The sequence below is a fragment of the Seriola dumerili genome, unplaced genomic scaffold, assembly GCF_002260705.1.
Source record: "Seriola dumerili isolate Sdu_G_001 unplaced genomic scaffold, Sdu_1.0 BDQW01000723.1, whole genome shotgun sequence".
NCBI lineage: Eukaryota > Metazoa > Chordata > Actinopteri > Carangiformes > Carangidae > Seriola > Seriola dumerili.
In genome coordinates, this window is record NW_019174978.1 from 361,119 (window position 1) to 374,199 (window position 13,081).

Genomic DNA, 13,081 nt, shown 5'->3' on the forward strand with positions numbered 1-13,081 from the left:
TTTAAAAGCTCCTGTATGAGTATGTTCAATGTCAATTTCAAAACCATTGGCAGATATTACTGTGCACAGTCCCGCACTTCATGGAGAGGGTCTCCGCCATGATGCGAAAGCTGTCAAAAGACTTTGTTGTGGAACCAGGTTTGCACAGATGTTGCGTCTAGTTCCAAGCCACCAAGAGCTTGGATGAACAAGAATCCTGGCGACGCAAGTAGGCGTTCGCATACTTCATCCCCAAGGTGTTTTCCGCCATGGGTGGAGGGCTGTGAACTACCTTTGCTAACTGAGGTGCCTTTGGTGGAGTTCAGCAGAACCGTGTGGGGGTAATAAGTATTGTATTATTCCCGCCACCAGAGATTATATGTTATAATAAGATTTTCTAGCTATATATGCAGAGGCATCATGAAACAGGAATGTTTAGACTGCATCTCGTAGGTGTAACAATGTAAAAGAAGTGTAACGGAAAGTTATAGTAGTCTATTGCCTGCAATTTAGATGGGGTTGGGGTCATGAGTCTGCCTTCCTTACATCAAGAGCGTGGGCAACCGAAATTTCTTTGTATTCATCGCTGTTTGGGGATACCAGTCAATAAGGTCAAGGTGAATTAGGTCCTTAGGCAGAAGCACAGAGAAGGAGCTTGCCTGTTATGCGCCAGCACAAGAAGGATCATAACACGCTTAATTATGTGTTGTTATAGATAAATACTCAATTTGTGATACATGGTAGCGCATTAATTAGTTGTCTGGTCGTAGGGATAAGGATACGAGTTTGTGGTCCACAGCGCACACAATTACCTATATAAACACCAGAACCAACGCAACAAGTGCAAACGAAACAGTATAAGACAATGGCCAATGTCGAGCGCCATGGGATTAGCTTGTGTGCTGACAATGGGCAGCGTAACCGCTGTACAGTAGAGGATGTTATAGATGTTGGAGTGGTTGATAAGTACTATTTTTTGGTACAAGCGCGCGAGGTGTTATTCTGGAGACTGAGCAGAGTTCGATCCTAAAGTTTCCGTCGCTGTAGTTTAGACTGGAAGCGACCGTCAGATAGAAATTTACCATTCTCTCTGTTGGCTTAGGCAGTTAAGCGTGATATTTGCGATGGTATTATAGGCGGTTGTTGGGACCAGGGCACTTGCAGCCCCATGCCTGCAGCCTGTCACCTACCCGCGTGCGCTTACTTAGAAGGAGGCGACTGCGCAGGAGTGGGTAATGAGCGCGACAGCGGATAAGACAAGAACCGGGAGCCTATTTCGTACCAGTGCTGGGCAATTTAATCAAAGAAGATGTTCCCTGTCCGACGGTCTCCGCTGGCTGCACTGTAAATAAATGGGAGGGAGTGAGGACAATGGCTGAACGCTGACCAAGGCCTAGCTGCTGCCAGTTTCACTAATATCTGTGTAGTACTGCCGGACCATCCGCACGGACCGCATGCTTCGGTCAGGTCAGTAGTTACCGTGACAGTGGCGCTGCTGTTTACATCTGCAACAACCTATGCTTGCTTTTCGAACCAGTTGTTTTTTGGTTGCAACTCGTGGTCCCTGGGTAGGCCTACGTCAAACGAGTGACTTGAACGTGTGTATGGTAAAAGGTTTTATCTTTTCTTTATCCGGACTTTCGCATGATGTTGTTTTTCTTGTCGCCTATGTTGTTTGATGATGACGGTCCGGTGTCACGTACTGACGTCATTCGGATCGTTTTTCATCTGGACAAAGACCAAGGTGGGCTTGGTAAAGTGAACATTGATTATGTCACGATACACGCATTTATGATGTTTGATAAAGCTTATAACTGATATCATAGTTGAGAGTAATTTGTATGTCGAGGCGTAGAACAACAACCCGTGCACAAAACTCGTTGTTCATTTCTAGTGACACAATGCAAAAGGTGGTGGACAGCTGACTCGCTCCGCTCGCTATACGCTTAACCAGATTCGTGAATAGCAGGTGGTAAGTGATCCAGATCGCTTGTCCTGCTATTACAAACCAATCAGCCGGCAAGGGGGGACAATCTTCCGGTCGAAGTATTACAGGCCGGCACAAGCAGATTGTACAGTAAAAGGGCTGCAGTGAGATTAAGACATTTGGGGTCCAAGTTCCTAATGATTATGTGTAATAATTCAATAATGAGCAAGTAATGAAAGCAAATGTTACTTTTTGGATTTGTTTCGGGTGAAGACCACCTCTCTGCTTGATTATTGAAGCAAAGGCATTAATTTAGTACATACGGGATTTACACATACTATTAACCTTAGTTTGAAGCCTTGATTTTAAAGAATTCTATTATTTGATGTGCTCGCAAAACATTTGCTGGTTTGTGTGCCAGCTTTCAGCCGGTTGAGCTGCTCGGTCAGTACTCAAGGCAGCTTGCAAGGACATGCAGTATATCACACGCGCGCGCTTATGAAAACGATCAGATTCGTGAGACAATCTGTATTTTGCACATACTTTGGCTGTGGTTGTATCAATTGGGGATGCATTAATGCGGGTTATAAAGATGCACCAACAGATGTGTTCTTTAAGTTGTGTAGAAATTTAAGTAGTTAGATCATTTTAAGACAATATTTCGCTTTGATTGTATATCAGCCACTTGGGTCTTTCTACCTAAAGTCAATCTTGAACCATGTGTCACTAGAGAATTGTTCCACTTACGTAGTGTGTGAACGTAGATATAATATGGTGTTCGTCGATCCTGCATGCTGATTGCTGTGTTCGCGGTCGGTCAGTCTGCACGATTGCACTAAACTTTATAACTGGTTTAAGTGCGACTTATGGTGTTAAAACAGGAGAATTAAATAGAACTCGCATGCTACAATAGGCGCTAGACGTCTCCGCATAAGCCAAATAAGATTAAGTCCGCTTAAAACAAGATAGGGTATTCAAAGAAAGTCTAAAATGAGTTTTTTGAATATAGCTCAAGGTTCTGCACAGACTGTCTATTTGTGTACAACGTTGCTTTTGAAAGACTTCACAGTAAGCAAAAACTGAAGTTGAAAAGATTTTGAAACTTCTGACAACAAGCTTGTAAAAGAGCTTTAGCGAAAACGAGTGGCATGTTCGAGAAAGTGTAAGAATGCCTAAGAATCAGTGTTCCGAAGTCGTGAAGCAATTGGTGGCACTCTCAAAGGAGCAAGCAAGTATTCTTAGTGTTGGCACTTTGTCATTAGGTCAGGTACCACCCCGCGGGGTTCAAGCAGCTCATTCACAAAAATCCTAGGAAGGAGTTCGGGCGTCCTTCAACCTAGCTGTGCCCCAATGTAGGGAGCCGCGAGGCCTGAATTAAGAAAGAAATTAATGTGCACTGTGCTTGGACTCCACATTTGTGAACATTAGAGGACACAAGATAGACCTTGAAGGCCACAAATGAAGGGGTCACTTGTGATATCTATAGACCGTCCAACTAGTGGGTTGGACTTTGCGCTCCCACGTCTCATTTGTGATTAGAGGAGGGGGCTGCTACTGATGTACTGAAGAGGAGCTGAACAATTGTGAGTAGGATGTTGTCTTTTCTCCCTCATTCTGGTAACAAAGTTTTCCTGTTTGACACCTCTCTCCCATGCCCACCTGTTCTAGCTTTAGTAGAATTGATCTATGATTGTTGAACTGGTCAAGGGAATAAAGGGTTTTTTGGTACAATAAGAAATTAGATGCGCAAAGTTGCGTTCATGTGAATGACTTAAAAAAAAAATAAAAAAAAGTTCTTTAACAAGTTGTGGTTAACCGCCTAGTCCATTTAGCCATGCCATCTTGAAACACAAACCAGGGATTGGGAGGGTTACACCTAGAACCATGAGATGATTACAGGTCTCTAGAGAATGATTGCAATGTTACTGGATTTGTGATACCTGCGTCGGTGAGTAGTGTGTGACTTTGAAACTAGTTTTTAGGCGATTGGGAAAATATGCGTCCACAGCTTAATCGATGGAGTTGGCTGGAGTAAATGTCCAGAGAGCTGATTAACGCAAGGTGCCAATTCATTAAGAAGCGAGTAGACTTAAGATAGGTAATAATTGTGACCATTAAGCAGAGAGGATCTGTAGTACTGTTGTATAAAAGGGAGCAACAAAGGCATGTAAGCGCTAAAGGGGGAAGAAAAAAAATATATATATAATATAAATTCTCGTCAAAAAACACTATAACTGAGACTGAAGTTTCACAGGTTCAGACTTGTATGGTGGCATGTTTGGCAATGATCTCAGTGGCATTTGATGTTTTGGTAATGGAACAGAGGCTCCAGGCTCATGGCAGGCAAGGCTTGCGTGTTTAATGACTTAAACGTTCTGCAGTAGGTCTCATTTGTCAACAATCTCAGCCTAGATACATCTATCTGTTGAGGAGCAGTTTCAAGTGTGTCGAAGTCATGATTCAATTGTATAGTCCGGAAGATAATCTTAAAATGGCAAAGCATGACCAACTCGTGTAACACCTGGGAGCAATGGCATGTGTTAGAACTCTACCAAAACTAACTTAATATCAGGTATGCTTCAGTTGATTAGTTAATTAACTCACAGCTGTTAGTTATTCCATCTTTGCACGCTCATGCCTCCGCTCCAGTGGTCCGTCGTCTTATCCATCCCAGGGTCTGTTTCATGCGAGCAAGATTTGCCATTTATTCCAATGTGGACGGTGGGACCTGGGGGAGAAAAGAAAGAAAAATTAAAAATCTATTTGGGGTTTTATCTGCAAAGCATGCCATCGATGTTAGGTGAAGCATGCAATGCTTCCATTTAGAGATATGAAGCTAGGAGTGTATGTGTGGTATAGTCATCCGATTACCCTACCGTGTAAGTCTCCATCGGTTCTCGTCGTGCAGTCGTCTTCGTCGAATTCTTGCGATTACCACCTTTGCCAGAGGTGTTAGTTCTCCGTGGTCCTTTGAGAAAGTACTCTCAGACTTCATTGAGAATAAACCCCAGCTATCACTCCCGTTGTGAATACGACGAATCGGCTGGATCACCTAAGGGCTTGGTATATTCCTAGATGTTGCCACTAGTTTGGGCGGCCGCTGTGCGAGAGAGCCCAACCGTGTCAATACAACGACAATAGGATGAGGATGTAGGTGATGTTGTTGTCTGAGACGTGATTTGGGGCTGTTGTGACTTATAGGATGTGACTTATAGGAAGTCACACGGTTAGGCTAGTAACGCTGAACGGCGATGTGGGCATCACCTTTTAACTCCTACGCATTCAACAACCATTAACATCCCAGTTTGACAAATGCTAAACAATCAGATCCAGTGCAAATTCAACGGTGTATCCGGATCGCCTTCATGGTTACTCATGCAAAGTGTTCGTCAGAGCCTGGCAGTCAGACCGTCCAGGACGGGTTCCACAAACTGGTTTTCAAAGCCATGGGTGGTGAGATGGTAAGCTACTCAAGTGTAGCTAAGACACAGGAAACACAGATCTTACCGCAACGGTGAAGCGCGAAAGAGAACAGATCACACGTTAGAAAACATATATCATATTTAAAAAGCCGCGAGGCGAGGACGTGTTTTAAGTCCAGGACCGACCGAAATCAGAAAGGCAGGCGCTTGGACATTGGCCATGGAAACGAAGCGGATTAGGGGGGCGTTCTGTTGAGGTGTATGGAGACCGCATTGTACAGTAGTTAGGGTGAGTCTTTAAATCAGATTTTGATTGGTGATGTTCTGATTGGAAATGAATGTGAGTTTAGCGCCGCCCGATGTTCTCGTTCTGACTTATAGGGTACAATAGTGCGTGGAGTAGTAATAAGCGAAGGAGGTGCTTATAGTAGTTGCATGCTAAGTAAGTGGCGAACCTAGGACGTAGGATTTGGTTGGTGGTGTTGGTGGACGTGCAGACGGGAGAGATACAGCAGAGAAATGTTACATTTTTTCTGTAAACCAACATTAGAAATAGTCCTCAAGCAAGCCGAGATACAGATGGGGTGACTTTAGATTCATTAAGAAAAAACCTGAATGAATACATGGTTCACTGGATGGTACGTATAGTTTAGTAACATCCAATTCCAACTCTCGTGTGGATGAACATGGAAGTTGCTGAGCTGTCCCAAATATAATCTGATTTTGGTATCAGAGAGAAGAGACAAAAGGGAAATATCTGGGTAACTTTGAAAGAGGGGTTATTTGTTGGGGGCACAGAGTGTCAGGTGCGAGCTTCGTCACAAGACCTTGCTCCACTGGATTGGTCTGTTATCAAGCAGGAACTCGTGAGCGAGTGATCATCTGCTATTGGGAAAGACTATCATGAATGGATGGGCTGGTTGCATTAGATGTGACATGATCGCGATCACTTCAATTTGCTATGAGTGAAAACATTTCTATCCGCAATGGGAGGTCTGGTCTTGTCCGAGGGCATACGACAAGTGCCCTCATCCATAGGGTCGCGATGGGTCATCTGATTGAGGCTGACGCTGGAGACGTAGTTTGCAATGAGGTAACCTAAACTGGAGTGTGAAGTCATGGAAGTGCGTTATTGACGTTTCCAGTCACTGGCAGATCGCGTCAACCCAAGTTCGAAGCAACTAGTTGTGCCACCACAGAGCTCACATCCATCACACACATCGAGGGAATTATCTTTTGGAAGAAATGGTGTTTCCTCCTTCCCACTTAAGAGTTTCAGAAGACTTGCTAGATCAATACTTCTGGCTGTATATGGTGCATTATTGTGAAAATAAAAACATCATTCACAAGATAGGGGCTACATGAATAATCGAGTCGTCACTTATATAACAACTTACAATAATGGTACAGATACGATCGTATTAGCGATGGCAGGCTGGAGTCGGAAGAGACAGTGGCCCTTAGTCGAGGCGATCGATACAATAATATTCAAATAAATATTGGGAAAAAGAAAATTGAACAATTAATTAGCTTGTTCTTAGGGGGAACTCGAATCAAAAACCATCTTTATACACATCACACGATACTGACCTCACATCACGAGGAGCTGCAGGTATTAAAGTCAACTAACCGAGGTCGTCAGAAAATTAACGGTTGGACAATACTATTTTGATAAATGGAATTGATATACATATTAGTAAATTGGTCAAGAGTACCACTTAAATGTCGAAAATTTTGCGTGTTTCAGCTTCTCAATACTTGAGATTGTGATTTGATTTGAGGAGCATTGACCTTGGTCTGTTGAGAATTAATCAAAAGGTCATTTATATTCTAGTATTTACTGTATATTTTCTCTTAGTGGACAAAACAATGTATGTGAATTAAATTGACAATAACTGGTAGAATTAAATCCATTAGATGGTAAAATAATGGCTAGATGCAGGCCCTTAGTCCCACTCTGATGAGATCTAAATATAAATAACTGTTTTTTCATGTAAGTATATCAACAGGAAGAAATAATTTTAGATTTTTTGTTAATGCAAAATGTCATTAGGAGTATTAGAGAATCAGAATAAATGTATATTCCAAATGTAAATCAATTTCCGAATGTGGTTTAAATCGTCTTGCCCCTGATTCGCATCAATAAAGTTTTACCCATAAATTGCACTGAACTTCCCTCAAACATCACTCCTGCTCTGGGCTAATAAGGGTTTTTAACCAGTAGATGGCGGCCCTGTGAAGAAGCAGATAAATAGGTTCACGAGACGCCTCTGATAGTAAACTGCTCTGGTAGATAACCAAGACAACCATTACTTTACAAAAAATAATACAATGAAATGGGATTTACCCATTTAATTTAAGCAATGTCTTCGTTTATTATTTATAGTATTCCTTACATATCTTTTTTACATTAACGTTTGTTTTAGTTCATTATTGAAAATATTTGCAATTTGATTGAAGTTGCTTTCATCAACAGCAAAAAAACTGCAAAAGAATGAGGTGGTTCTAAAGATTGTTTTGGAGTGGTAGTCGGTGGATGCTAGTCCAGAACTGTCAGAAAACGCAATCAGGTCAAATTCAGTGGATTCTGTGTCCCAAATGTGAGACTTGCGGATTGTGGGCTACTGCCTCCCACTGGTGTTGTGTGTCACAAGACATAAACATTACCAGTAGAGCCCTTTATTTGTAGCCTTTTAGAAAAACACAAGCCACCCTAAAATACTAAGATTAAAGGCAAATGACGTTACATGTTGTATTTGAGAGAGCAAAACAAAACTGGTCATTAATAAAGATAAAAAAAAGAATATAAAAAAGTCAAATTTATCTATCTGGTTCCATGCTGTTAATGAGGGAGTTATACCAGATCTGAGTTCAAGGTCCCTGCACAGACTCCACCACTGTATCAATAGCTAAGTTTTTATTGACCCTTCAACACCAAGGAGGTTATGTTTTTACCAGTGTGTTGTTTGTCAGCACGTGATTATGCAGATAAATAATGAACCAATTTGTGGAGGGTAGTGGAGCGTGTGTCGGGGAAGAATTCTATAAAATTTTGGGTGTTGATTGTCCGATTAAGATCCAGGAATTTTTAACACTAGACCGTCATCAGCGTTTTTGTTTTTGAAAGTTTTTCATCCAGTTCCCAAGAAAATGAGCTGCCATTCCAGTTATGTTATTTGATTTTATTCCATCTAAATCCTTTCTCTTGCAAAGAAGCCTTGTGCGATTGCAATAGTGTAAAATAGTAATTAGTTTTTGGTTCAATACGAAACAGATAGAGAAAACAATCTAATTATACTCATGATTTCATAAATATTTCAGTTTGGAATTTAATATTGGGAGTTAAATGTAAGGCTCATCGGTCGCGGGGTGGCTGGCTGATGAATGTTGCAAAAGAGATTTAAAAGTCGGAAAAAAGACGTCAGACCAATTGACATGACTTGGGTTGCAGAATGCTGGCAAAGAAGGAAATCAGATGTCAGATCAGAATGAGTGCCCTGTGATAGGTTATTTCCTCGTAAGTGGATTAAAATGGATTGGAGTTGTCGTACGTGCTCCTCTGGACCTCCCACATGCAATAGTTTCACATTTGAGGTCTTTTTCAGACATGTATTATGAGTGAGGTAAAGTGGTGCTTTGTCTATGAAGGACTTCACTTGGAAAGACTGAGCTTTGTGCACTCTGGACGGCCTGGAAGGTTATAAAATGGTTGTTAAAGTATGAAAGGTGCATAGAATATTGAATAAGAAAGTAGGTGGAGGGTTTGAGGCAAATGGTGTAAATTATGCCATGACAAGAAACGTATCATCCCAGTAATTGAGTTTAGGCTTGTTATTGCTTGTTTACCAACCTGGGCGTGATGCAGGTAAGATATATGAGGGATTGTCACAGCAATTAGATGAACCTTAATGGGAGCAATGCAATTCGTCTCTGAGATAAACAACTGGAATAAAGAGAGCACATTGGGTTAGAGATAAATAAGCATTGTAGCACCTGTAAAACCTTTCTATTCAATCATAAACCAAATAATAGTTCAAAAGGCAAATAGCAAAAGCTCTCCTGTTTGGTTTATAGTAATAAGTAAAGCAATCGTGAAGCGTGCATGAACGAGTGGAATACGTTGATGCAGGTGGAACATGTCCCTGTGTTGAGTGCCGGCCATTTTTTAAACGTCCTACCAACCTGAAATCACAACGAGGAAACATTGTTTATTTGACAATTCATGAAGTCAACTGCAAGCCGTCATGAAATTGTAGATCCCCAGTGTTTCTAACTTTTGGGGAAGAGAAAACGCTCATGTTTCAAGTTGAGTATTAATAAACTCTCGTGTGAGCAGATGGTTAATGACATCTGTGGACGACCTTTTGAAAGTCGCCGGATTACCTTTTTTTATGAGCGACTGAACTGTGCTGAATGGTAAATGCATAATTGTAGTGAAAAACACAGAGAAACTGGAGTGTTCCTGTATAGGAAGATCTTAATGAGACTGTCCACAGAGGCTGCAAAATTTGATTGTTCAATGCGTGCCATATGCATTAGTTATTGCATTAACTTCAATGAAGCCTATCAAATGGAAGTGATTCCCAGTCAGATGGGAGGTCGGGGGCTTTGCGACATATAGTCATGGATGTTGTTGTACCGCGATGCCATATAAGCGATTATCTGTTTGTTCTCTGTCACCCGGGTTTCCTCTGCGTACTACAGGTGCCATCCAGCAGGCCGCAGAGCCCATCTCAAATGAACATGAACTTCTTCGCTCGGCGGCAGCCACAAGATAAGTCCTTTCCCCTAGGTTTGCATACACACTTCAGGCCCCATTGATGGAGAACAGTGTGGAACATGGACAAAAGGCTGTATTACTAGTACAAACACAGCCTCTGGAGCGGGCAGCACACTGACTCATTCTTACAGTGTGTGTGAGAACGGAGGGGGACCCCTTCAAGCTCCTTGTGTGTGTGTGTCTGTCAACAAGTGTAGTTGGAGGCAGAGCCCATTGTGGTGGCCAGGTGGTTCGTATTGAGCACATGGGCCTCGCTCACTTGTCTTCCCAGGGTACCACCTGAAGGACTCATGAATAATGGAGAGAGGATCCTCAAGGGCAAGGTAAGCTTGCAAGTCCTGACTGGGCTCATTATAGACTTTAACTACAGCTTTATTGTCAGCAGGTAAACTGGGGTCACAGCTGGATCATGATGTGATGGTGGACTTTGTTGCAGCCACCTGGCAGCCAATGATTGTGACCTCTGTGAGATCAGGCAAAGAGATCGTGCTGTTCATTCAAGTATGATAATTAACAAAAAAGCACAATCACTAGCTTTTTTCCAGATCATGTGAAGTCTTTCTCACTTTTACATTTTAGTGCATCCTCTCTCCTTCTAAGCCTAGAATGGTCTTTCCTATTCTGAGTCAGGCCTTTGCCCGAGGTAGGGGTACTCTCCTCCATGTAGAACCTATTAAAGCCTTTTAGCGGTGCCTTTCATGTACTGTAGTCGGAGACATGTCCATAATCTGTTTGTGTCCTCACAATCCCATATTTGCAGTTAGATACAGAAAAATTCACAAAGTAAACAATAATTCTAAAAGCCTGTTGCAGTTTTTTTTTTTTTTTAAAAAAAAGCAAGAAGATTAAATTTGTATTTTAAAGTTAAGGGGAGCAGTCAGAACTGGGTGTGCCCCACACCTTGAGGCACTCAACAGGAAGGCATCAACTCTAGGTCTGGTTCCCAGCAATGTTCCCGACCATTCTGCTGAGAGGCTCATCACGACCTGAGGCAAACGTGCCCTCTCTCTTTGCCTTTTTACACGGTGCTGCTGGATAAGGGGGAACCAGCGGGCCGGGGGAGGGGGCGCCGACGGTGTCCTGCATAGCAGCAGGAGTAAGAGTGTCTGTGTGGTGTCGTCTGTGTGAGGTGGGGAGGTCAGAGAGGTGCCTCTTGCTTGTGTGCTTTGAGCTTTTTCATGCTTCCTGCTTTGATCTTCTCTCTCATCCCTTCATCCCACACGCTCCTTGCGCCTCAGGCTTCTGGTTTGCAGCACACCGACAGTGGGGCTGGAGAGGGGTGGGGGTCGTACTAGAGCGGGAGGGAGGGGGGTAGGGGTTTGATGCCTCACAAGAGACGACTGCTTGTTCGTCTCAGTGCAGGGAGAGGTGGCAGGGAGAGCTATCATGGGGTAAAGCTACGCGGGTGCAGAGTGAGCAGTGGGCGGAGGGTTCACCAGGAGCTATAGAGTGATGCATACTGTGAGTTCTCTGCTCCTCTTTTATGCTCTCTTAGATGCCCAACAGTGAGCTGAGATTCTTGTGTGAAAAACAACAACTGTCACAGAGTCGCTTACGGCTAGAGGGCGGCCTCCGTGACCCCTTACAACATGGGAAAGTGCACCCCTGCAGCTGGTAGTTATATAAAGCCTGCCAAAGTCATGAGAATCCCTGATAAAATCACTCAGCTTGAAAGCCTCTTATGTCTCTCTGCATCTCACATGGAACAATTTATTTTGTGTAAGTCACTTATAATGTGGTCCCTTTCTGCTAGATCTTTATATAGGCTGTGTGTTGCCATGTAATCAATGTAGCAAGACGTGATAGCCGCAGAAACAGCATGACAGTTGTCATGTGAATATGTGTTCAGAAAATATCATTTAACCCTGTCGTGTGTCCCTTAGAGCTTGATAATCCTCATATTACCCCTAATGTGTGTGTGTGTGTGTTAGGGGTAATATGAGGATTATCAAGCTCTAGAGGGACACAGGACAGGGTTAAATGATATTTTCTGACACATATTCACATGACAACTGTCATGCTGTTCTGCGGCTATCACGTCTTGCTACATTGATTACATGGCAACACACAGCCTATATAAAGATCTAGCAGAAAGGGACTGTGTGTGTGTGTGTGTGTGTGTGTGTGTTAGGGGTAATATGAGGATTATCAAGCTCTAGAGGGACACAGGACAGGGTTAAATGATATTTTCTGACACATATTCACATGACAACTGTCATGCTGTTCTGCGGCTATCACGTCTTGCTACATTGATTACATGGCAACACACAGCCTATATAAAGATCTAGCAGAAAGGGACACATTATAGTGACTTACACAAAATAATTGTTCCATGTGAGATGCAGAGAGACATAAGAGGCTTCAAGCTGAGTGATTTATCAGGGATTCTCATGACTCTGGCAGGCTTTATATAACTACCAGCTGAGGGGTGCACTTTCCCATGTTGTAAGGGGTCAGGAGGCCGCCCTCTAAGCACTGTGACAGTTGTTTTTCACACAAGAATTCCAGCCCACTGTTGGGGCATCTAAGAGAGCATAAAAGAGGAGCAGAGAACTGTACAGTATGCATCACTTTAGCTCCTGGTGAACCCTCCGCCCACTGCACTCTGCACCCGGTAGCTTTACCCCATGGATAGCTCTCCCTGCACCTCTCCCTGCACTGAGAGAACAAGCAGTGTCTCTGTGAGGCAGTCAACCCCTACCCCCTCCCCTCCCGCCCCCCCACCCCTCTCCAGCCCCACTGTCGGTGTGCTGCAAACCAGAAGCCTGAGGCGCAGGGAGCGTGTGGGATGAAGGGATGAGAGAGAAGATCAAAGCAGGAAGCATGAAAAAGCTCAAAGCACACAAGCAAGAGGCACCTCTCTGACCTCCACCTCACACAGACGCACACACACAGACACTCTTCATCCTGGCTATGCGGAACCGTCGGCGCCCCCTCCCCCCCGGCCTCTGGTTCCCCCTTATCCAGCAGCCG